This window comes from Scyliorhinus torazame, chromosome 1 (assembly GCF_047496885.1).
Source record: "Scyliorhinus torazame isolate Kashiwa2021f chromosome 1, sScyTor2.1, whole genome shotgun sequence".
NCBI classification, from domain to species: Eukaryota; Metazoa; Chordata; class Chondrichthyes; order Carcharhiniformes; family Scyliorhinidae; genus Scyliorhinus; species Scyliorhinus torazame.
Window position 1 is genome coordinate 123,735,381 of NC_092707.1, and position 22,496 is coordinate 123,757,876.

General features: G+C 50.8%; 1 protein-coding gene across 5 annotated transcripts in view; it reads left to right on the forward strand.

Annotated features, from left to right (window-relative positions):
- LOC140411683 (polycomb protein SCMH1-like) overlaps positions 1-22,496 on the forward strand; it is a 309,157-nt gene that overhangs the window by 99,426 nt on the left and 187,235 nt on the right. The window lies entirely within an intron of this gene.

Sequence of the window (22,496 nt, forward strand, 5' to 3'; positions counted from 1 at the left end):
TGTAAAATTGAAGTCAATGGGAACCGGGGGACAACATAATGCCCCATTGGTTAAAGTCACACCTAGCATAAAGGATGATGGCTGTTGTTGTCGGAGGCCAATCATTCCAGCACCATGGCAAGAGTTCTTCAAGGTAGTGCTGAGCCCAACCATCTTCTGCTTCTTAACAATGACCCTCCCTCCATCATAAGGTCAGAAGTTAGGGTAGCGCAGTGGTTAGCACTGCTGCTTCACAGCACCAGAAACCTGGGTTCAATTCCAGCCTTGAGCGAGTGAGTGGAGTTTGCACGTTCTCCCGTGTCTGCATGTCTTTCCTCCGGGTGCTCCGGTCTCCTACCACAGTCCAACGATGTGCAGGTTAAATGGATTGCCCATGCTAAATTGCCCCTTAATGTTCAAAGGTGTGCAGGTTAGGTGGGGTTATAAGGATAGGGTGGGGAGTGGGTCTAGGGAGGGTGCTCTTTCAGAGGGTGGGTGCAGACTCGATTGGCTGAATGGCCTCCTTCAGCACTATAGGAATTCTATGGTTCTAAGTAGGGATGTTTACTTACAGTTGCACAATTGTTCAGCACCATTCGCAACTCCTGAGAAACTGAAACAGTCCATATCCGCATGTAAGACCTACACAGCATTAGAGCTTGGGTTGATAAGTAGTAAGTAACACTTGTGCCAACTCCCCTTGACTTTCAATGGTACTAACACCTGAGTTACCAGAGTTACTCACCACTTATCTCCCCAGAGCTTGTCCATCATCTACAGAGCACAGGTCAGGAGTGAAATACATAGAACATAGAACATAGAAAATACAGCACAGAACATAAATTCACCAATAAATTCTGGTGGAGAGGAAACTCACCAATAAATTCTGGTGGAGAGGAAACTCACCAATAAATTCTGGTGGAGAGGAAACCCGAGACACTACACGTGTAGTGTCTCCCACCCGCCCTCCTCCTCTAACCTAATAATAAAACCCTTTGGTGTGAGGTAAGTACCATATTTTATTATTGTTATTAATAATTTTTATTCTTTATTTTTTTTTATATATAAAAATTTTTTTTAAATTTAGTTGTTAGCCAGATCTTGGTAGAAAGTTAGAGGAATGTCAGGGAAGGGAGTGCAATGTTCCTCCTGCAGGATGTTTGAGGTGAGGGATGCCGTTAGTGTCCCTGCTGATTTTACCTGCAGGAAGTGCTGCCATCTCCAGCTCCTCCAAGACCGAGTTAGGGAACTGGAGCTGGAGTTGGAAGAACTTCGGATCATTCGGGAGGCAGAGGGGGTCATAGATAGCAGCTTCAGGGAATTAGTTACACCAAAGATTGGAGATAGATGGGTAACTGTAAGAGGGACGGGGAAAAAACAGTCAGTGCAGGGATCCCCTGCGGTCGTTCCCCTGAGAAACAAGTATACCGCTTTGGATACTTGTGGGGGGGACGACTTACCAGGGGTAAGCCATGGGGTACAGACCTCTGGCACAGAGTCTGTCCCTGTTGCTCAGAAGGGAAGGGGGGAGAGGAGCAGAGCATTAGTAATTGGGGACTCTATAGTCAGGGGCACAGATAGGAGATTTTGTGGGAGCGTGAGAGACTCACGTTTGGTATGTTGCCTCCCAGGTGCAAGGGTACGTGATGTCTCGGATCGTGTTTTCCGGGTCCTTAAGGGGGAGGGGGAGCAGCCCCAAGTCGTGGTCCACATTGGCACTAACGACATAGGTAGGAAAGGGGATAAGGATGTCAGGCAGGCTTTCAGGGAGCTAGGATGGAAGCTCAGAACTAGAACAAACAGAGTTGTTATCTCTGGGTTGTTGCCCGTGCCACGTGATAGTGAGATGAGGAATAGGGAGAGAGAGCAATTAAACACGTGGCTACAGGGATGGTGCAGGCGGGAGGGATTCAGATTTCTGGATAACTGGGGCGCTTTCTGGGGAAGGTGGGACCTCTACAGACAGGATGGTCTACATCTGAACCTGCGGGGCACAAATATCCTGGGGGGGAGATTTGTTAGTGCTCTTTGGGGGGGTTTAAACTAATGCAGCAGGGGCATGGGAACCTGGATTGTAGTTTTAGGGTAAGGGAGAATGAGAGTATAGAGGTCAGGAGCTCAGATTTGACGTCGGAGGAGGGGGCCAGTGTTCAGGTAGGTGGTTTGAAGTGTGTCTACTTCAATCCAGGAGTATACGAAATAAGGTAGGGGAACTGGCAGCATGGGTTGGTACCTGGGACTTCGATGTTGTGGCCATTTCGGAGACGTGGATAGAGCAGGGACAGGAATGGATGTTGCAGGTTCTGGGGTTTAGGTGTTTTAGTAAGCTCAGGGAAGGAGGCAAAAGAGGGGGAGGTGTGGCGCTGCTAGTCAAGAGCAGTATTACGGTGGCGGAGAGGATGCTAGATGGGGACTCATCTTCCGAGGTAGTATGGGCTGAGGTTAGAAACAGGAAAGGAGAGGTCACCCTGTTGGGAGTTTTCTATAGGCCTCCAAATAGTTCTAGGGATGTAGAGGAAAGGATGGCGAAGATGATCCTGGATATGAACGAAAGTAACAGGGTAGTTATTATGGGAGACTTTAACTTTCCAAATATTGACTGGAAAAGATATAGTTCGAGTACATTAGATGGGTCGTTTTTTGTTCAGTGTGTGCAGGAGGGTTTCCTGACACAGTTTGTTGACAGGCCAACAAGAGGTGAGGCCACATTGGATTTGGTTTTGGGTAATGAACCAGGCCAGGTGTTGGATTTGGAGGTAGGTGAGCACTTTGGGGACAGTGACCACAATTCGGTGACGTTTACGTTAAGGATGGAAAGGGATAAGTATACACCGCAGGGCAAGAGTTATAGCTGGGGGAAGGGAAATTATGATGCCATTAGACGTGACTTGGGGGGGATAAGGTGGAGAAGTAGGCTGCAAGTTTTGGACACACTGGATAAGTGGAGCTTGTTCAAGGATCAGCTATTGCGTGTTCTTGATAAGTATGTACCGGTCAGGCAGGGAGGAAGGTGCCGAGCGAGGGAACCGTGGTTTACCAAAGAAGTGGAATCTCTTGTTAAGAGGAAGAAGGAGGCCTATGTGAAGATGAGGTGTGAAGTTACAGTTGGGGCGATGGATAGTTACAAGGTAGCGAGGAAGGATCTAAAGAGAGAGCTAAGACGAGCAAGGAGGGGACATGAGAAGTATTTGGCAGGAAGGATCAAGGAAAACCCAAAAGCTTTCTATAGGTATGTCAGGAATAAGCGAATGACTAGGGACAGAGTAGGACCAGTCAAGGACAGGGATGGGAAGTTGTGTGTAGAGTCTGAAGAGATAGGCGAGATACTAAATGAATATTTTTCGTCAGTATTCACTCAGGAAAAAGATAATGTTGTGGAGGAGAATGCTGAGCTCCAGGTAAATAGATTAGATGGCATTGAGGTAAGTAGGGAAGAGGTGTTGGCAATTCTGGACAGGCTGAAAATAGATAAGTCCCCGGGGCCTGATGGGATTTATCCTAGGATTCTCTGGGAGGCCAGGGAAGAGATTGCTGGACCATTGGCTTTGATTTTTATGTCATCATTGGATACAGGAATAGTGCCAGAGGACTGGAGGATAGCAAATGCGGTCCCTTTGTTCAAAAAGGGGAGCAGAGACAACCCCGGCAACTATAGACCGGTGAGCCTCACGTCTGTAGTGGGTAAAGTCTTGGAGGGCATTATAAGAGACAAGATTTATAATCATCTAGATAGGAATAATATGATCAGGGATAGTCAGCATGGCTTTGTGAAGGGTAGGTCATGCCTCACAAACCTTATCGAGTTCTTTGAGAAGGTGACTGAACAGGTAGACGAGGGTAGAGCAGTTGATGTGGTGTATATGGATTTCAGCAAAGCGTTTGACAAGGTTCCCCACGGTAGGCTATTGCAGAAAATACGGAGGCTGGGGATTGAGGGTGATTTAGAGATGTGGATCAGAAATTGGCTAGCTGAAAGAAGACAGAGGGTGGTGGTTGATGGGAAATGTTCAGAATGGAGTTCTGTCACAAGTGGAGTACCACAAGGATCTGTTCTGGGGCCGTTGCTGTTTGTCATTTTTATCAATGACCTCGAGGAAGGCGCAGAAGGGTGGGTGAGTAAATTTGCAGACGATACTAAAGTCGGTGGTGTTGTCGATAGTGAGGAAGGAAGTAGCAGGTTACAGAGGGATATAGATAAGCTGCAGTGCTGGGCTGAGAGGTGGCAAATGGAGTTTAATGTAGAGAAGTGTGAGGTGATTCACTTTGGAAGGAAAAACAGGAATGTGGAATATGTGGCTAATGGAAAAGTTCTTGAAAGTGTGGATGAGCAGAGGGATCTAGGTGTCCATGTACATAGATCCCTGAAAGTTGCCACCCAGGTTGATAGGGTGGTGAAGAAGGCCTATGGAGTGTTGGCCTATATTGGTAAAGGGATTGAGTTCCGGAGTCGGGAGGTCATGTTGCAGCTGTACAGAACTCTGGTACGGCCGCATTTGGAGTATTGCGTACAGTTCTGGTCACTGCATTATAGGAAGGACGTGGAGGCTTTGGAACGGGTGCAGAGGAGATTTACCAGGATGTTGCCTGGTATGGAGGGAAAATCTTATGAGGAAAGGCTGATGGACTTGAGGTTGTTTTCGTTAGAGAGAAGAAGGTTAAGAGGAGACTTAATAGAGGCATACAAAATGATCAGAGGGTTAGATAGGGTGGACAGTGAGAGCCTTCTCCCGCGGATGGAAATGGCTAGCACGAGGGGACATAGCCTTAAACTGAGGGGTAATAGATATAGGACAGAGGTCAGGGGTAGGTTCTTTACGCAAAGAGTAGTGAGGCCGTGGAATGCCCTACCTGCTACAGTAGTGAACTCGCCAACATTAAGGGCATTTAAAAGTTTATTGGATAAACATATGGATGATAATGGTATAGTGTAGGTTAGATGGCTTTTGTTTCGGTGCAACATCGTGGGCCGAAGGGCCTGTACTGCGCTGTATTGTTCTATGTTCTATGTTCTATGTTCTAACAGGCCCTTCGGCCCACGACGTTGCGCCGAACCTTTGTCCTAGATTAATCATAGATTATCATTGAATTTACAGTGCAGAAGGAGGCCATTCGGCCCCTCGAGTCCGCACCAGCTCTTGGAAAGAGCACCCTACCCAAACTCAACACCTCCACCCAACACCAAGGGCAATTTGGACATTAAGGGCAATTCATCATTGGCCAATTCACCTAACCCGCACATCTTTGGACTGTGGGAGGAAACCGGAGCACCCGGTGGAAACCCACGCAGACACGGGGAGGACGTGCAGACTCCGCACAGAAAATGACCCAAGCCGGAATCGAACCTGGGACCATGGATCTGTGAAGCAATTGTGCTATCCACAATGCTACCGTGCTGCCCTTAAGAACAAATAAATCTACACTATATCATTTTCCCATAATCCATGTACCTATCCAACAGCTGCTTGAAGGTCCCTAATGTTTCCGACTCAACTACTTCCACAGGCAGTGCATTCCATGCCCCCACTACTCTCTGGGTAAAGAACCTACCTCTGATATCCCTCCTATATCTTCCACCTTTCACCTTAAATTTATGTCCCCTTGTAATGGTGTGTTCCACCTGGGGAAAAAGTCTCTGACTGTCTACTCTATCTATTCCCCTGATCATCTTATAAACCTCTATCAAGTCGCCCCTCATCCTTCTCCGCTCTAATGAGAAAAGGCCTAGCACCCTCAACCTTTCCTCGTAAGACCTACTCTCCATTCCAGGCAACATCCTGGTAAATCTTCTTTGCACCTTTTCCAGAGCTTCCACATCCTTCCTAAAATGAGGCGACCAGAACTGTACACAGTACTCCAAATGTGGCCTTACCAAAGTTTTGTACAGCTGCATCATCACCTCACGGCTCTTAAATTCAATCCCTCTGTTAATGAACGCGAGCACACCATAGGCCTTCTTCACAGCTCTATCCACTTGAGTGGCAACTTTCAAAGATGTACGAACATAGACCCCAAGGTCTCTCTGCTCCTCCACAATGCCAAGAACTCTACCGTTAACCCTGTATTCCGCATTCATATTTGTCCTTCCAAAATGGACAACCTCACACTTTTCAGGGTTAAACTCCATCTGCCACTTCTCAGCCCAGCTCTGCATCCTATCTATGTCTCTTTGCAGCCGACAACAGCCCTCCTTACTATCCACAACTCCACCAATCTTCGTATCGTCTGCAAATTTACTGATCCACCCTTCAACTCCCTCATCCAAGTCATTAATGAAAATCACAAACAGCAGAGGACCCAGAACTGATCCCTGCGGTACACCACTGGTAACTGGGATCCAGGCTGAATATTTGCCATCCACCACCACTCTCTGACTTCTATCGGTTAGCCAGTTCGTTATCCAACTGGCCAAATTTCCCACTATCCCATGCCTCCTTACTTTGTGCAGAAGCCTACCATGGGGAACTTTATCAAATGCCTTACTAAAATCCATGTACACTACATCCACTGCTTTACCTTCATCCACATGCTTGGTCACCTCCTCAAAGAATTCAATAAGATTTGTAAGGCAAGACCTACCCCTCACAAATCCGTGCTGACTATCCCTAATCAAACAGTGTCTTTCCAGATGCTCAGAAATCCTATCCTTCAGTACCCTTTCCATTACTTTGCCTACCACCGAAGTAAGACTAACTGGCCTGTAATTCCCAGGGTTATCCCTAGTTCCTTTTTTGAACAGGGGTACGACATTCGCCACTCTCCAATCCCCTGGTACCACCCCTGTTGACAGTGAGGACGAAAAGATAATTGCCAACGGCTCTGCAATTTCATCTCTTGCTTCCCATAGAATCCTTGGATATATCCCGTCAGGCCCGGGGGACTTGTCTATCCTCAAGTTTTTCAAAATGCCCAACACATCTTCCTTCCTAACAAGTATTTCCTCGAGCTTACCAATCTGTTTCACACTGTCCTCTCCAACAATATCGCCCCTCTCATTTGTAAATACAGAAGAAAAGTACTCATTCAAGACCTCTCCCATCTCTTCAGACTCAATACACAATCTACCGCTACTGTCCTTGATCGGACCTACCCTCGCTCTAGTCATTCTCATATTTCTCACATATGTGTAAAAGGCCTTGGGGTTTTCCTTGATCCTACCCGCCAAAGATTGTTCATGCCCTCTCTTAGCTCTCCTAATCCCTTTCTTCAGTTCCCTCCTGGCTATCTTGTATCCCTCCAATGCCCTGTCTGAACCTTGTTTCCTCAGCCTTACATAAGTCACCTTTTTCCTCTTAACAAGACATTCAACCTCTCTTGTCAACCATGGTTCCCTCACTCGACCATCTCTTCCCTGCCTGACAGGGACATACATATCAAGGACACGTAGCGCCTGTTCCTTGAACAAGTTCCACATTTCACTTGTGTCCTTCCCTGCCAGCCTATGTTCCCAACTTATGCACTTCAATTCTTGTCTGACAACATCGTATTTACCCTTCCCCCAATTGTAAACCTTGCCCTGTTGCACGTACCTATCCCTCTCCATTACTAAAGTGAAAGTCACAGAATTGTGGTCACTATCTCCAAAATGCTCCCCCACTAACAAATCTATCACTTGCCCTGGTTCATTACCCAGTACTAAATCCAATATTGCCCCTCCTCTGGTTGGACAATCTACATACTGTGTTAGAAAAGCTTCCTGGACACACTGCACAAACACCACCCCATCCAAACTATTTGATCTAAAGAGTTTCCACTCAATATTTGGGAAGTTAAAGTCGCCCATGACTACTACCCTATGACTTCTGCACCTTTCCAAAATCTGTTTCCCAATCTGTTCCTCCACATCTCTGCTACTATTGGGGGGCCTATAGAAAACTCCTAACAAGGTGACTGCTCCTTTCCTATTTCTGACTTCAACCCATACTATCTCAATAGGGTGATACTCCTCGAACTGCCTTTCTGCAGCTGTTATACTATCTCTAATTAATAATGCCACCCCCCCACCTCTTTTACCACCCTCCCTAATCTTATTGAAACATCTATAACCAGGGACCTCCAACAACCATTTCTGCCCCTCTTCTATCCAAGTTTCCGTGATGGCCACCACATCGTAGTCCCAAGTACCGATCCATGCCTTAAGTTCACCCACCTTATTCCTGATGCTTCTTGCGTTGAAGTATACACACTTCAACCCATCTCCGTGCCTGCAAATACTCTTCTTTGTCAGTGTTCCCTTCCCCACTGCCTCATTACATGCTTTGGCGTCCTGAATATCGGCTACCTTAGTTGCTGGACTACAAATCCGGTTCCCATTCCCCTGCCAAATTAGTTTAAACCCTCCCGAACAGTACTAACAAACCTCCCTCCCAGGATATTGGTGCCCCTCTGGTTCAGATGCAACCCGTCCTGCTTGTACAGGTCCCACCTTCCCCAGAATGCGCTCCAATTATCCAAATACCTGAAGCCCTCCCTCCTACACCATTCCTGCAGCCACGTGTTCAACTGCACTCTCTCCCTATTCCTAGCCTCGCTATCACGTGGCACCGGCAACAAACCAGAGATGACAACTCTGTCTGTCCTGGCTTTCAACTTCCAGCCTAACTCCCTAAACTTGTTCATTACCTCCACACCCCTTTTCCTACCTATGTCGTTGGTACCAATGTGCACCACGACTTCTGGCTGCTCCCCCTCCCCCTTAAGGATCCTGAAGACATCCCTGGCCCTGGCACCCGGGAGGCAACAAACCTTCCGGGAGTCTCGCTCGCGACCACAGAATCTCCTATCTATTCCCCTAACCATTGAATCTCCTACAACTATTGCTTTTCTAATGGAATACTCCTTACTTGCCTAGATGAGACCAATAATACTCAAATTCAAAACTATCCAGGACGAAGCAGCCTGCTTGATGGCCACTCCATCCACCAACTTAAATCTTCCTCCTTCAACAAAAGTACACAGTGGCAGCAGTATATACCATCTACATGATGCATTACAATAGCTGACTAAGACCACTTTGATGGCACTTTCCAAACATGTGACCTCTACCACTTAAAAGGATGAAAGCAGCAGATGCACAGGAATGCCACCATTTGCAAATTCTCTTCCAAGACATGCACCTTTCTGACTTGGAACTATATCACCATTCCTTCATTGTCGCTGGGTCAGAATCCTGAAACACCATCCCTAACAGCACTGTGGGTGTACCTACACCACATGGACTGCAGCACCTCTAGAAGGGGTTTCACCACTTGAAGGCACTTAGGGATGGGAAACAAATGTTGGTTTGCAGTGAAACCCACATCCTGAAAATCAGTAAATAAAATGAATGAGAAGCTTAATTGATGGGTGGAAATTAAGAGTTGGAGAGATATAAAATTGGTTTGCATTGGGACCAATAACCAGAAATGTGGGCCTTCTAGATCAATAAACTGTAAAACAAAATAATAAATGGTTGCAAAATGTTGAAAGCTGTAAAACCTGAAGCTTCACATTTGCGATTTCACATTTGCGATTTATAATCATTCAAATTCCTCTAGTGTTTGTTTCTTACCCTCTACACAACTACATGAGTGAATTTACGATTGCTTTACAGTCTAATTTATGTGTGTGTTCGGACTGATTCAGCATGTAAGAATCAACGATTTATTTTTCGTTGTATAACTTAATCCATTTACCCAACCTGCAATGAATTCTATTCTGAATATTACTTCCTTATCAGTTGGAGTCTAGCCAGTTGCAAATTCCTATTTTAAGCCAAAAAGACATCTCAAGTTTAATCCAAAGTGACATGTTTTAACTAACTATGGCAAACCTTATTATCTACTCGTAAAGACTAAAATTGTAGGTGTAGTGGTATGTATTAGGGGTCATGTGGGACTGTGAAGCCGAGATGCTATTGGCTGACAGATCCCGGGTCCTGGTTGGCTGCCGACTCCTAGAGAACCCGAGCTTCTCCCCGCAGCTTCATTCTGTTGCTGAGCTGCTGGGGACAAGCATCGCTTAATAAAGCCTGGATCGACTTCATCACTTCTCGTCTCTCGTAAGTCATTGTGCGCTACAATTTATTAAGCAAGCTTAAAAGATTATGGAGCTCCGGATCGCCCCGGAATGCCTGCGGATCAGCCCCCACGCAGCGAACTCGGCAGCAGTATTCAAACACTGGCAAGCATGCATTGAAGGCTACCTCCGACGGCCCCCGGCCGGATCACAGAAGACCAGAAAATGCAGGTCCTGCATTCGAGGGTAAGCCCGGAAATTTACCCTCTCATAGAAGACGCAGAGGATTTCCCAACGGCGCTCGCATTGCTGAAGAGCATCTACGTTCGGCCTGTTAATCAGGTCTACGCGCACCACCAACTCGCGACGAGACGGCAAAGTCCCGGAGAATCGCTAGAGGAATTCTACGCCGCGCTGCTAATTTTGGGACGGGGCTGCAGCTGCCGGCCGGTGAACGCGATCGAACACACGGACCTGCTAATTCGCGATGCATTTGTGGCAGGTATGAACTCTCCCCAAATCCGCCAAAGACTTTTAGAAAGAGAGTCGCTAGGACTCTCAGAGGCACGGGCCCTTGCAGCTTCCCTAGATGTGGCCTCGCAAAACGCCCGCGCCTATGGCCCCGACCGCGTGGCAGCCCCTTGGGCTCCGTGGACCCCCGTCGCGACAAACTCACCCCCCCCTCGCAAGCTTGCGTGGTTAAAGCGCCAGACCATCCCGGGGGGGCATGCTGCTATTTCTGCGGACAAGCGAAACACCCCCGGCAGTGCTGCCCGGCCCGCGCAGCTATTTGTAAAAGCTGCGGCAAGAAGGGCCATTACGTGGCAGTGTCCCGGTCCCGGGGGGGTCACCGCAATCCCCGGAGAAGAACGAGCCCAGCACATCCCAAACGCTCCCCAACCCCCCCCCCCCCCCCCCCCCCCAGCGCCCCACGTGCGACCCGCGGGCGCCGCCAATTTGGGTCCCGGGCACCACGAGGGGAGGATGGGCGCCGCCATCTTGTGACCCCCCAGCCACGTGCGATTCATGGAGTGGCCATTTTGTCCACCCCCGATCACGTGCGATCCGTGGAGGCGGCCATTTTGTCCACCCCCGGCCGCGCGCTCCAGACGACGACAACAACGGTGCTGGTCAACGGATACGAGACGCCATGCCTGATCGACTCCGGGAGCACTGAAAGTTTTATTCACCCAGACACGGTAAGACGCTGTTTTCTGACCATCCATCCAAGCACGCAAAAGATTTCCCTAGCTGCAGGATCCCATTCCGTAGAGATCAAAGGGTTCTGCATCGCGAACCTAATGGTGCAAGGGAGGGAGTTTAAGAACTACAGGCTCTACGTCCTTCCCCAACTCTGCGCGCCCACATTACTGGGATTAGATTTCCAGTGTAACCTGCAGAGCCTAACATTCCAATTCGGCGGCCCAATACCCCCACTCACTATCTGCGGCCTCGCAACTCTCAAGGTTGAACCGCCGTCCTTGTTTGCAAACCTCACCCCGGATTGCAAACCCGTCGCCACGAGGAGCAGACGGTACAGCGCCCAAGACCGGATATTTATTCGGTCTGAAGTCCAGCGGTTGCTGAAGGAAGGCATAATCCAGGCCAGCAATAGTCCCTGGAGAGCCCAGGTGGTAGTAGTAAAGACCGGGGAGAAGCAAAGGATGGTCGTAGACTATAGTCAGACCATCAATAGGTACACGCAGCTAGATGCGTACCCTCTCCCCCGCATATCCGACATGGTCAATCGGATTGCCCAGTATAAGGTCTTCTCCACCGTGGACCTCAAGTCCGCCTACCACCAGCTCCCCATCCGCCCAGGTGACCGCAAGTACACCGCCTTCGAGGCAGACGGGCGTCTATACCACTTCCTAAGGGTCCCATTTGGTGTCACAAACGGGGTCTCGGTCTGCCAATGGGAGATGGACCGAATGGTTGACCAGCACGGGTTGCAGGCCACGTTCCCGTATCTCGACAACGTAACCATCTGCGGCCACGATCAGCAGGACCACGACGCCAACCTCCAAAAGTTCCTCCAGACCGCTAACGCCCTGAACCTCACATATAACGAGGAAAAGTGCGTTTTTAGCACAAACCGGTTGGCCATTCTGGGATACGTAGTGCGCAATGGGATAATAGGCCCCGACCCCGAACGCATGCGTCCCCTTATGGAATTCCCCCTCCCCCACTGATCCAAAGCCCTGAAACGTTGCCTGGGTTTCTTTTCATATTACGCCCAGTGGGTCCCCCAGTATGCAGACAAGGCCCGCCCGCTAATACAGTCCACTACCGTCCCCCTGTCGACAGAGGCTCGCCAGGCCTTCAGCCGCATCAAAGCAGATATCGCAAAGGCCACGATGCGCGCCATCGACGAGTCCCTCCCCTTCCAGGTCGAGAGCGACGCATCCGACGTAGCTCTGGCGGCCACCCTTAACCAAGCGGGCAGACCCGTGGCCTTTTTCTCCCGGACCCTCCAAGCCTCAGAAATCCGCCACTCCTCAGTGGAAAAGGAAGCACAAGCCATAGTGGAAGCTGTGCGACATTGGAGGCATTACCTGGCCGGCAGGAGATTCACTCTCCTCACCGACCAATGGTCGGTAGCCTTCATGTTCGATAATGCACAGCGGGGCAAAATTAAAAATGACAACATCTTAAGTTGGAGGATCGAGCTCTCCACCTTCAACTATGAGATCTTGTATCGTCCCGGGAAAGCTGAACGAGCCGTCCGATGCCCTATCCCGCGGCACATGTGCCAACGCACAAATAGACCGCCTCCAAGCCCTCCACGAGGACCTCTGCCACCCGGAGGTCACTCGATTCTACCATTTCGTAAAGACCCGCAACCTCCCCTACTCTGTGGAGGAGGTCCGTACAGTCACCAGGAACTGCCACATCTGCGCAGAGTGCAAACCGCACTTTTTCAGGCCGGATAGAGCGCACCTGATCAAGGCTTCCCGCCCCTTTGAACGCCTCAGTTTGGATTTCAAAGGGCCCCTCCCCTCCACCGACCGCAACGCATACTTCCTGAACATGGTGGACGAGTACTCCCGTTTCCCCTTCGCCATCCCCTGCCCCGACATGACAGTGGCCACAGTCATTAAAGTCCTTGGCACCATATTCACACTGTTCGGTTGCCCCGCGTATATCCATAGCGACAGGGGGTCCTCCTTCATGAGTGACGAGCTGCGCCAGTTCCTGCTTAGCAAGGGCATAGCCTCGAGCAGGACGACCAGCTACAACCCCCGGGGGAACGGGCAAGTAGAGAGGGAGAATGGCACGGTCTGGAAGACCGTCCCACTGGCCCTACGGTCCAGGGATCTCCCAGTTTCCCGGTGGCAGGAGGTCCTCCATGACGCTCCCCACTCCAGCCGGTCGCTGCTGTGTACCACCACTAACCAAACGCCTCATGAGCGCCTCCTTGTCTTTCCCAGGAAGTCCTCCTCCGGAACGTCGCTGCCGACCTGGCTGGCAGCCTCAGGACCCATCTTGCTCCGGAAACATGTGCGGGCGCACAAATCGGACCCGTTGGTCGAGAGGGTTCACCTTCTCCACGCGAACCCGCAGTACGCCTACGTGGCGTACCCCGACGGCCGACAGGACACGGTCTCCCTGCGGGACCTGGCGCCTGCCGGCAACACACACACACCCCCGACACCGATCATCCCCTCCCTGCCTCCGGCGCACCCCGCAACCGCCCCCTTCCCGGGGGGATCGGTCCTCCCCCCGTGCCCGCCCAGGAGTAAAGCAGGAACAAACACCGAAACGCTCCCGGAGACGACAACGCCTCAGCAAGCACCTGCACCTACACCGGGGCTGAGGCGATCGACGAAGAAGACCAGACCGCCCGCTCGACTCGTGGAATCCACGTGACACCAAGAATGTTGTTGTAACAAAAAAAAAAATTTTTTTTGCTAATATTGTAAATAGTTCTCACAAACTTGTACATAGCCCAGTGTAGGGCTAAAACTGTAGTAACACTGTCCGAAATTTTCTTTCCAGGGCCAGCCATGTAAACCCCTACCACCATGCGAACCACCACCCCGCCGGGTTCCTTTTTAACAAGGGGTGAATGTGGTGTTATGTATTAGTGGTCATGTGGGACTGTGAAGCCGAGATGCTATTGGCTGACAGATCCCGGGTCCTGGTTGGCATCCGACTCCTGGCTCCGCCCTGAAGGCGGAGTATAAGAACCCGAGCTTCTCCCCGCAGCTTCATTCTGTTGCTGAGCTGCTGGGGACAAGCATCGCTTAATAAAGCCTGGATCGACTTCATCACTTCTCGTCTCTCATAAGTCATTGTGCGCTACAGTAGGATAAGCAGTTCTGCATTGACAGGGCATTTTCATTCTGAGAAAGTTAGTCAACTGTTAATTTTCTGGGTTAACGTTGAGAGGATCATAATTTGTTTTTAAAATGGTGACCAGGGGCGCGATTCTCCGCTCCCGCGACTAAGTGCCCACACCGTCGTGAACGCCGTCGAGGTTCACGACGGCGCGAAACGGCCCCGATCTTGACCGATTCAGGGCCCGAAAATGGGCTAGGATCGGGGCCGCGGGAAACTTGGGGGGCGTGTCGCGAAAGCAGCGTCATCAGCGCACGCTGGGCATTGGCGCCACGTAACTGGCGCCAACCCGCGCAGGTGTGGTTGCCGTTCTCCCCGAGCGGGGCGCGGAGGATACGAGGTCATCCTTCAGAGAGGCCGGCCCGCCGATCGGTGGGCACCGATCGCGGGCCAGACCCCTTTTGAGTCCTACCCCGGTGAAAGAACCCCCCACAGGCCGCCCCCCCCAGCATTCCCACGCTGTTCCCGCCGGCAGCGACCAGGTGTGGATGGCACCGTTTTGGGCAGGCCGCTTGGCCCATCCGAGCCGGAGAATAGCGGGTGTAGCGGAGAATCGCCATTTTGGGTGTCCCGGCCGATTCTCCGGCCTGCGCCGAGCAGAACTCGACGGGGCCATTCTCGCCGCTAGGGTGAATCGCGGGAGGGCATCGGACCGGTGCCGCGGGGAAAAATGGCGCGCCAGGGGATTCTCCCAAACGGAGCGGGAGCGGAGAATCGCGCCCCAGGGGCGGGATTCTCCAATCCCACGCTGGGTCGGAGAATCGTCGGAGGCTGGCGTGAATCCCGCCCCCGCCGTGTCCCGAAGCCTCCGCCACCAGAGATTCGGCGGGGGCGGGAATCACGTTACGTCGGTCGGCGCGGACAGGAATGGCGCCGGTCGGCAGGCCCACACCCACCGATTCTCCGGCCCGCGATGGGCTGAAGTCCCGCTGCTGGAATGCCTGTCCTGCCAGCGTGGATTAAACCACCTTTTGAACGGTGGGACAAGGCGGCGCGGACAGGCTGCATGGTCCTGGGGGGGGGGGGCGTGGGGTGATCCGGCCCCGGGGGGGTACCCCCACGGTGGCCTGGCCTGCGATCGGGGCCCACCAATCCGCGGGCGGGCCTGTGCCGTGGGGGCACTCTTTTTCTTCCGCCTTCGCCATGGTCTTCACTATGGCAGAGGCGGAAGAGACCCCCTCCCCTGCGCATGCACGTGGATGATGTCAGCAGCCGCTGACGCTCCTGCGCATGCGTCGCCCGGCGAAGACCTTTCGGCCCCGGCTGGCGTGGCGCCAAAGGCCTTTCCCGCCAGCCGGCAGAGCGCAAAGCATTCCAGCGCGGGCCTAGCCCCTCAAGGTGAGGGCCCGAAGCCGGAGTGGTTCCCGCAACTCCATTACGCCGGAACCCCCCCTCCCCGCCGGGTAGGGGAGAATCCCGCCCCAGGTCTATAATTCTGCTTGTGTTTGAATATACACGTTTTCAAAAGTTTAAAAATTACGTGAAAGGTTTCAATAACACTGTAGCACACAGGGTCTGTTGAATTTGCAGGGCTTATGTAAGGAACAGAAGTAGGCCATTCAGCCCCTTAAGCTTGTTATGGGCCCAATGAGTTGGTAAGTCCAATTATTTTATCAAAACTAGCATTTGGGCTTGTCCCAGTTCGTTTCCCTTGCTGAACGTGGTGCCTCATGCTGGGATATGGGTGCTGGGGGCTCTCTGGTATTTTGCTATTCTTTCTGGGTGAACATGGGCATGGATTGTTGCCAAACCCTTTAACCACAATACTACCAAGTCCAATTCTGCCATCAGACTCAACTCTCTTTCAGGGACCATCCCTGCCTCACTGATCTAATTTCTTATCTTCCACTTGGACACTTAAGACTCTGGTCTGTTTGAAATGGGTTCATTCAGCAAGGTCCAAGGATCGAATATGTTATCAATTCAAATCCCTTCATGACCTCCCCCTTCCCCATCTCTGTAGCCTCATGCAGCTGTGCAACCTTCCAAGATCTATGCACTCCTCTAATTCTGACCTTTTCAGTGACTCACAGGATCTGCACACCACTGGCAAGACGAGCAATTATTGCTCTTCCCAATTTCCCCGAGTACACCCCTGATTTTTAATGGCTATGCCTTCAACTGCCAAAGCCCTGGAATTCTCTACCTAAACCTTTGTGTCTTTACCTTTCTTTCCACATTTAAAACATTCCTCCAAATCCACCTCCTTGGCCAAGCTTTTCGTCATCTGCCCTGATATTTCGTTATGTAGCTCAGTGTCAAATTTCTTTGGTGATGTTCCCGTAAATAAAAATCTTAGGATGTTTCACGATGTTAAGGTCCCATGCAAATACAAGTTATTATCTTCTTTGTCTGTAATTTGGCTTGTTTCAGAGTAAGCTAGTTCTAAATTGATCAGGGAGATGTTTCTTAAAAGGACAATAATGTTTATTATTAGATTTTAATCCTCTCCGTTGACAGTATCTTTATCATTGTGGCCTATACACTGGATCTGAAATAAAATGAATATGTCAGCATCCTGCCTTACTTGCTGTTCTTCCATATTCATGTGATGAGAGGAATCTGGAACAATGGTTGCACTTGCGGGGCTTACTCATTGTCTTGTTAAAATTGTCAGAAGGAATGGACTTGAGACAAATCTAGTCAAACCGTTTCAGCAGCTAAGTGTTTCATGAAGTGAAACTATGCTGGTTCCCTGAAAACGTTGAGACTGGCTGGAAAACCATGGGTTGGATTCTCCGTCCCGCCGCGCCACATTTCTATTTCACCCCACCGGAGGGATGCTCCATTACGCCGGCTGGCCAATGGGGTTTCCCATTGTGAGGCAGCCCCACGCCGTCGGGAAACTCACGGGCTGCCAGCAAAACGGAGCATCCCGTCGGCGGTGAATCCAGACCCATGGGCGAGATTCTTTGACCTCCTGCCGGGTCGGAGAATCGCCGGGGGTTGGCGTGAATCCTGAATCTCCGGCACCGGATATTCGGTGGGGGCGAGAATCGCGTTGCGCCGGTTGGCGGGCACCCCCCGGCGATTCTCCGGCCCGGTTGGGCTGAATTCCCGCTGCTAGAATGCCTGTCCCTCCGGCGTGGATTAAACCACCTCTCTTACCGGCGGGACAAGGTGGCGCGGGTGGGCTCCGGGGTCCTGGGGGGGGCGCGGGGCGATCTGGCCCCAGGGGGGCCCCCACGGTGGCCTGGCCCGCGATCGGGGCCCACCGATCTGTGGGCGGGCCTGTCCCGGGGGGGCACTCTTTTCCTTCCGCCTTCGCCACGGTCTCCACCATGGCGGAGGCGGAAGAGACCCCTTCCACTGCTCATGCGCGGGGATGCCGTGAGAGGCCGCTGACGCTCCCGCACATGCGTCGCCCGGCAAAGTCATTTCCGCGCCAGCTGGCGGGGCACCAAAGGCCTTTCCCGCCAGCTGGCGGGGCGGAAATCAGTCCGGCGCGGGCCTAGCCCCTCAAGGTTAGGGCTCGGCCGCTCAAAAAGCTGAGAATTCCGCACCTTCAGGGCGGCGCGATGCCGGACTGATTCGCGTCGTTTTGGCGGCGGACATCGCGCCAATTGCGGAGAATTCCGCCCCATATGTCTGACAGGCCCCAAGATCACCGCTGAACAATTTTCAGCTTTGAAGGCAGTAATTTCATTTTTTTCCCATGTTAATATAACCAAAAAACTTTTATTTCAATTCCAGAAATATTTTTCTTAAATCAGCCTGCATGTTGAGCCAGGATTGTGTGACATAATTGAGTTTATTCCACAGTTGTGCATGAAATCACAAAATATAGCCTATTGTCCATTGTGATATGAAAATGTAAATACTTAACAATTGTGAACGGAGATGACTGGCTATGTTGTGTCTGAAAATTACAGTTTAGTCAATCCATCCTAATAGCATCAGAATTAGAGTACATCTTGAACTGCTCAAGGACATAAATTCTACATTGCAAAGGAATTTATTTGATAATGACTACACATGCTGTGCCAAATGATTTTTAATCTTCTAGTTTCTTATCAGTATTAAATAGCTATAGTGCAGGGTGTCGAGACAGGCAGTGAGATAAGGTCTACAGATCCGTGGTGTAAAGGCAGTTACATCAGGAGGGTGAACGTTTTGAGTCTCGATTTAAATCTTATTTTCTCGTATGTTTTTTGTTCAAACACCCCCATCCTCAAACTTCCAAGAATTTCACCAATCCAAAACACGCCACTGGTAATTCATGAAAGATGTACTGGTTAGAAAGTTAATTGAGAAGGACTGAAGACATGGAGAAACTAACTTTGTTTTGAATGGTAAAAGTATATATTTTGTCGCATTTTGGCATGGCCTTCAGGGAAAATTACTGAGTTTCACCTTTTTCTTGACTTTTCACCATTTTTTAAATAATCCACTCATTTCTTAGCTGATTTTTTTGATATCTCTTTAGAAATAATTCAAACTTTTCTTTTTTAGGAAATGAGATGCTTTTGAAAGCACACTTTTATGCTTTGGCAATCTGTTTGCACATCCTGAAATACTGCGAACCATTGCAAATTAGTATTTAAAAAATAAATCCTCAAGGCTAAACATGGCATTGCATTTATAGAGTTTGTGAGTAGATGCTGGTGTGACCGTGTTCTAACCAACACCAATTGCAAATACACTCCAGACTCTTCTCTGGTCAATGGCCCTTGACAAAATGAAATTGCCCACTGCTTCACAGCAGTTTAGCAAGTGTTTTGGTACGTTGGCTGCTCCTACATAAACGAGATTTAGTCATGAATATATTTCACAGAAATATCTAATTGCAGCTATTTTTAATATGACATATAACACCCCAGTTCCATCTGATTTTGATCACTGGTAATTGCGATTATCATTTGTATGTTTTTTAAGCTTGAGTACCTTGTTGATTGCAAGGTTGAAATATGTTTGAAATTAGAATTTTTAAAAATGTATTATCTGCATATAATACATTGTCACATTCATAGTTTACAGGGTATAAGGTTCAGTAATGCTCATGATAAAATGTGAATTGACTTATTGGTTATCTACGCTAACAGTGTAGAATTTTACTTGCCATACGGATGTCATGATATCCATATTAGCATATCATGGTGCAATCACCCACACACACTGATGGACAGGTAGATGGACCAACCAACACACACACAACATCACAGCCAGTCACCAGTGAGAGCACACGCACTATAAAACAGGGAACACCACAGCTCCCGCTCATTCTAACAGGAGATAGTTCAGAGCACAGAGCTCACAGCGTGCCACTCAGACATCCACCATGTGCTGAGTGCCTCACTAAGATAGTGCTAAGGCTGGGTCCACAGGTTAGCTGGTGAAGTACGAACCACAGCCAGAAGTTAATAGTTATTATTGTACAGAATAATAAAACAGAGTTGTACCATCTACAACCGTGTTGGTTTGTTTGTGTATCGGAACACCCAACACGACATGATACCAGGTCTGGAAAGTCGCCAGCGACTGTGAGACCTACCTGCACCTCTTCAGAGATCCGCCATCCTGTGCCATGGACATGATCAGCCCGCCGCAGCCACTCCAAATCGCTGGAAATCTCGGCGTCAACTGGAAGCTGTTTAAACAGCGCTTCCAACTCTTCCTAGAAGCCACAGACAGGGAGAACACATCGGACACCAGGAAGATCGCCCTCCTCCTCTCCGGGGGGGGGGGGGGGGGGGGGGGGACACGCCATCCACATCTACAACTCCCTGGCATTCGCGGAAGGCGAGGACAAGACGAAGTACAAGACGGTCCTTCTAAAATTTGAGCAATACTCCAGCATGGAAGTTAATGAGAGTTAAAGGTACCTCTTCCAGCAGCGCCTGCAGGGTAAGGATGAGCCTTTTCAGTCTTATCTGACACACCTCCGTATCCTCGTGCAGTCCTGCGGCATGAGGCCACCTCCGACTCCATGATTCGGGATCAGATAGTTTTTGGGGTCACCTCGGACACCCTATGTCAGCAGCTCCTCAAAATAAAGAGCCTCACCCTAGCCACCGCCATCGAAACCTGCGTCCTCCACGAAAATGCGACCAGCCGGTACTCCGAATTCCAGGCGGCCGAATCGGCATGGCAGGGGTCCTACGAGGCCGAGCGGGTCCAGTCGATTGAGTTCCTCCCGGCCCGCGGCCCGGATGAGGGCGGCCATTTTGTGCGCTTTCCGAGGCCTCCCGCGCTTGTACGCGCCAAAAGAGGGGACGTCGACGCAGAGGGACGCGCTCTATGCAGGACCGCACCACTCATGCGCATTGGCGCAACGAACGCCATGATGCCACGACGTGCGGCAACTGTGGATCCGCACACTTAAAGCGGCAATGTCCAGCTAAAACGCGACAATGCCTCCGCTGTGGCAGGATGGGCCACTACGCTGCCTGCTGTCGAACAGCTCAACCTACCAACCCTCCGCAATTCCGCCAGCCTCGCAGGGACGTACGGGCCATTCAGCCCACATACACCAAGTCATACCCTGACGACGTGCAGATGGGTGACGCCGACGACCGGGAACCCTTCCGCGTTGCGGTAATAGACAGGAACCGGATGCCCCCAAGTAGGACCCACCAGCCGATGCCAGTGCACAGCATTAATCCGGGCGATGAATGGTGTGCCACCCTAACGGTCAACCGATCACCAATCACATTCCATTTGGACACTGGTGCCTCCGCCAATCTCATTGCATGGTCAGCCTTCCACACCTTGAAAGTCAAACCACCGATTCGGCCATCCCACTGTCAGCTGGTTGATTACAACGGGAACGTCATCCCGGCCATGGGGTCCTGCCAGCTCGAGGTTACACACAATTCACATACAGCCACACTGTCTTTTGAGATAGTTGGATGCTCGAAGGACTCTCTGTTAGGCGCACAGGCGTGCAAGATCCTCCAACTCGTTCAGCGGGTACACACACTGTCTCCAGAAGGAACGTCCGATTTCCCGGATGCAGACTTTAGGGCGCAGCTCCACTCCTCGCCCACAACCAGGAGGTTTTCGAGGGCATGGGCACATTGCCCTACACATACAGAATACAGCTCAAACCGGACGCCACCCTGGTCATTCACGCACCTCGTAGAGTCCCAGCACCACTCAGGGACCGCCTCAAGCAGCAGCTGCAGGATCTGCAGGACCAAGGAGTGCTTTCCCGGGTCACGGAGCCTACGCCATGGGTCAGCTCCATGGTGTGCGTAAAAAAGCCTCTGGCGAGCTCCGGATCTGCATCGACCCGAAAGACCTGAACAATAACATCATGAGGGAACACTACCCCATACCCAAACGGGAAGAAATCACGAGCGAAATGGCCCGGGCTAAAATTTGCACCAAGCTTGATGCCTCAAAGGGTTTTTGGCAGATTCAACTGGATCAGTCAAGCAGGAAGCTGTGCACCTTCAACAGTCCCTTTGGCAGATACTGCTACAATAGGATGCCGTTTGGCATCATCTCGGCATCCGAGGTGTTTCATCGCATCATGGAACAGATGATGGAGGGCATCGAAGGGGTACGCGTCTATGTTGACGACGTCATCATCTGGTCCACCACACCACAGGAGCACATCAGTCATCTCCAGCGTGTCTTTGCACGGATATGAGATCACGGCCTGCGCCTCAACCGAGCCAAATGTTCTTTTGGCCAAACTGAGCTAAAGTTTCTGGGGGACCCCATATCCCGGTCAGGGGTGCGACTGGATGCTGACAAAGTGGCAGCTATTGCAGCCATGCCGCAGCCAGCAGACAAGAAGGCAATGTTGCGCTTTCTAGGGATGGTCAACTTCCTGGGGAAGTTTATTCCCAACCTGGCCTCGCACACAACGGCTCTTCGCCACCTGGTCAAGAAGACAATGGAATTCCAGTGGCTGCCCGCACACCAGAAGGAATGGGAGGAGCTCAAGATCAAGCTCACCACCGCCCCGGTATTGGCGTTCTTCAACTCTACTCGGGACACAAAGATCTCGACTGATGCCAGCCAGTCCGGCATTGGGGCGGTACTCCTGCAACAGGATGACACTGCATCATGGGCCCCGGTCGCCTATGCCTCGCGGACCATGACACCCACAGAACAGCGCTATGCACAGATTGAAAAGGAGTGCCTGGGTTTGTTAACCGGAATCGACAAATTCCACGGCTATGTGTATGGTCTTCCGCAGTTCACTGTGGACACCTATCATCGCCCCCTGGTCG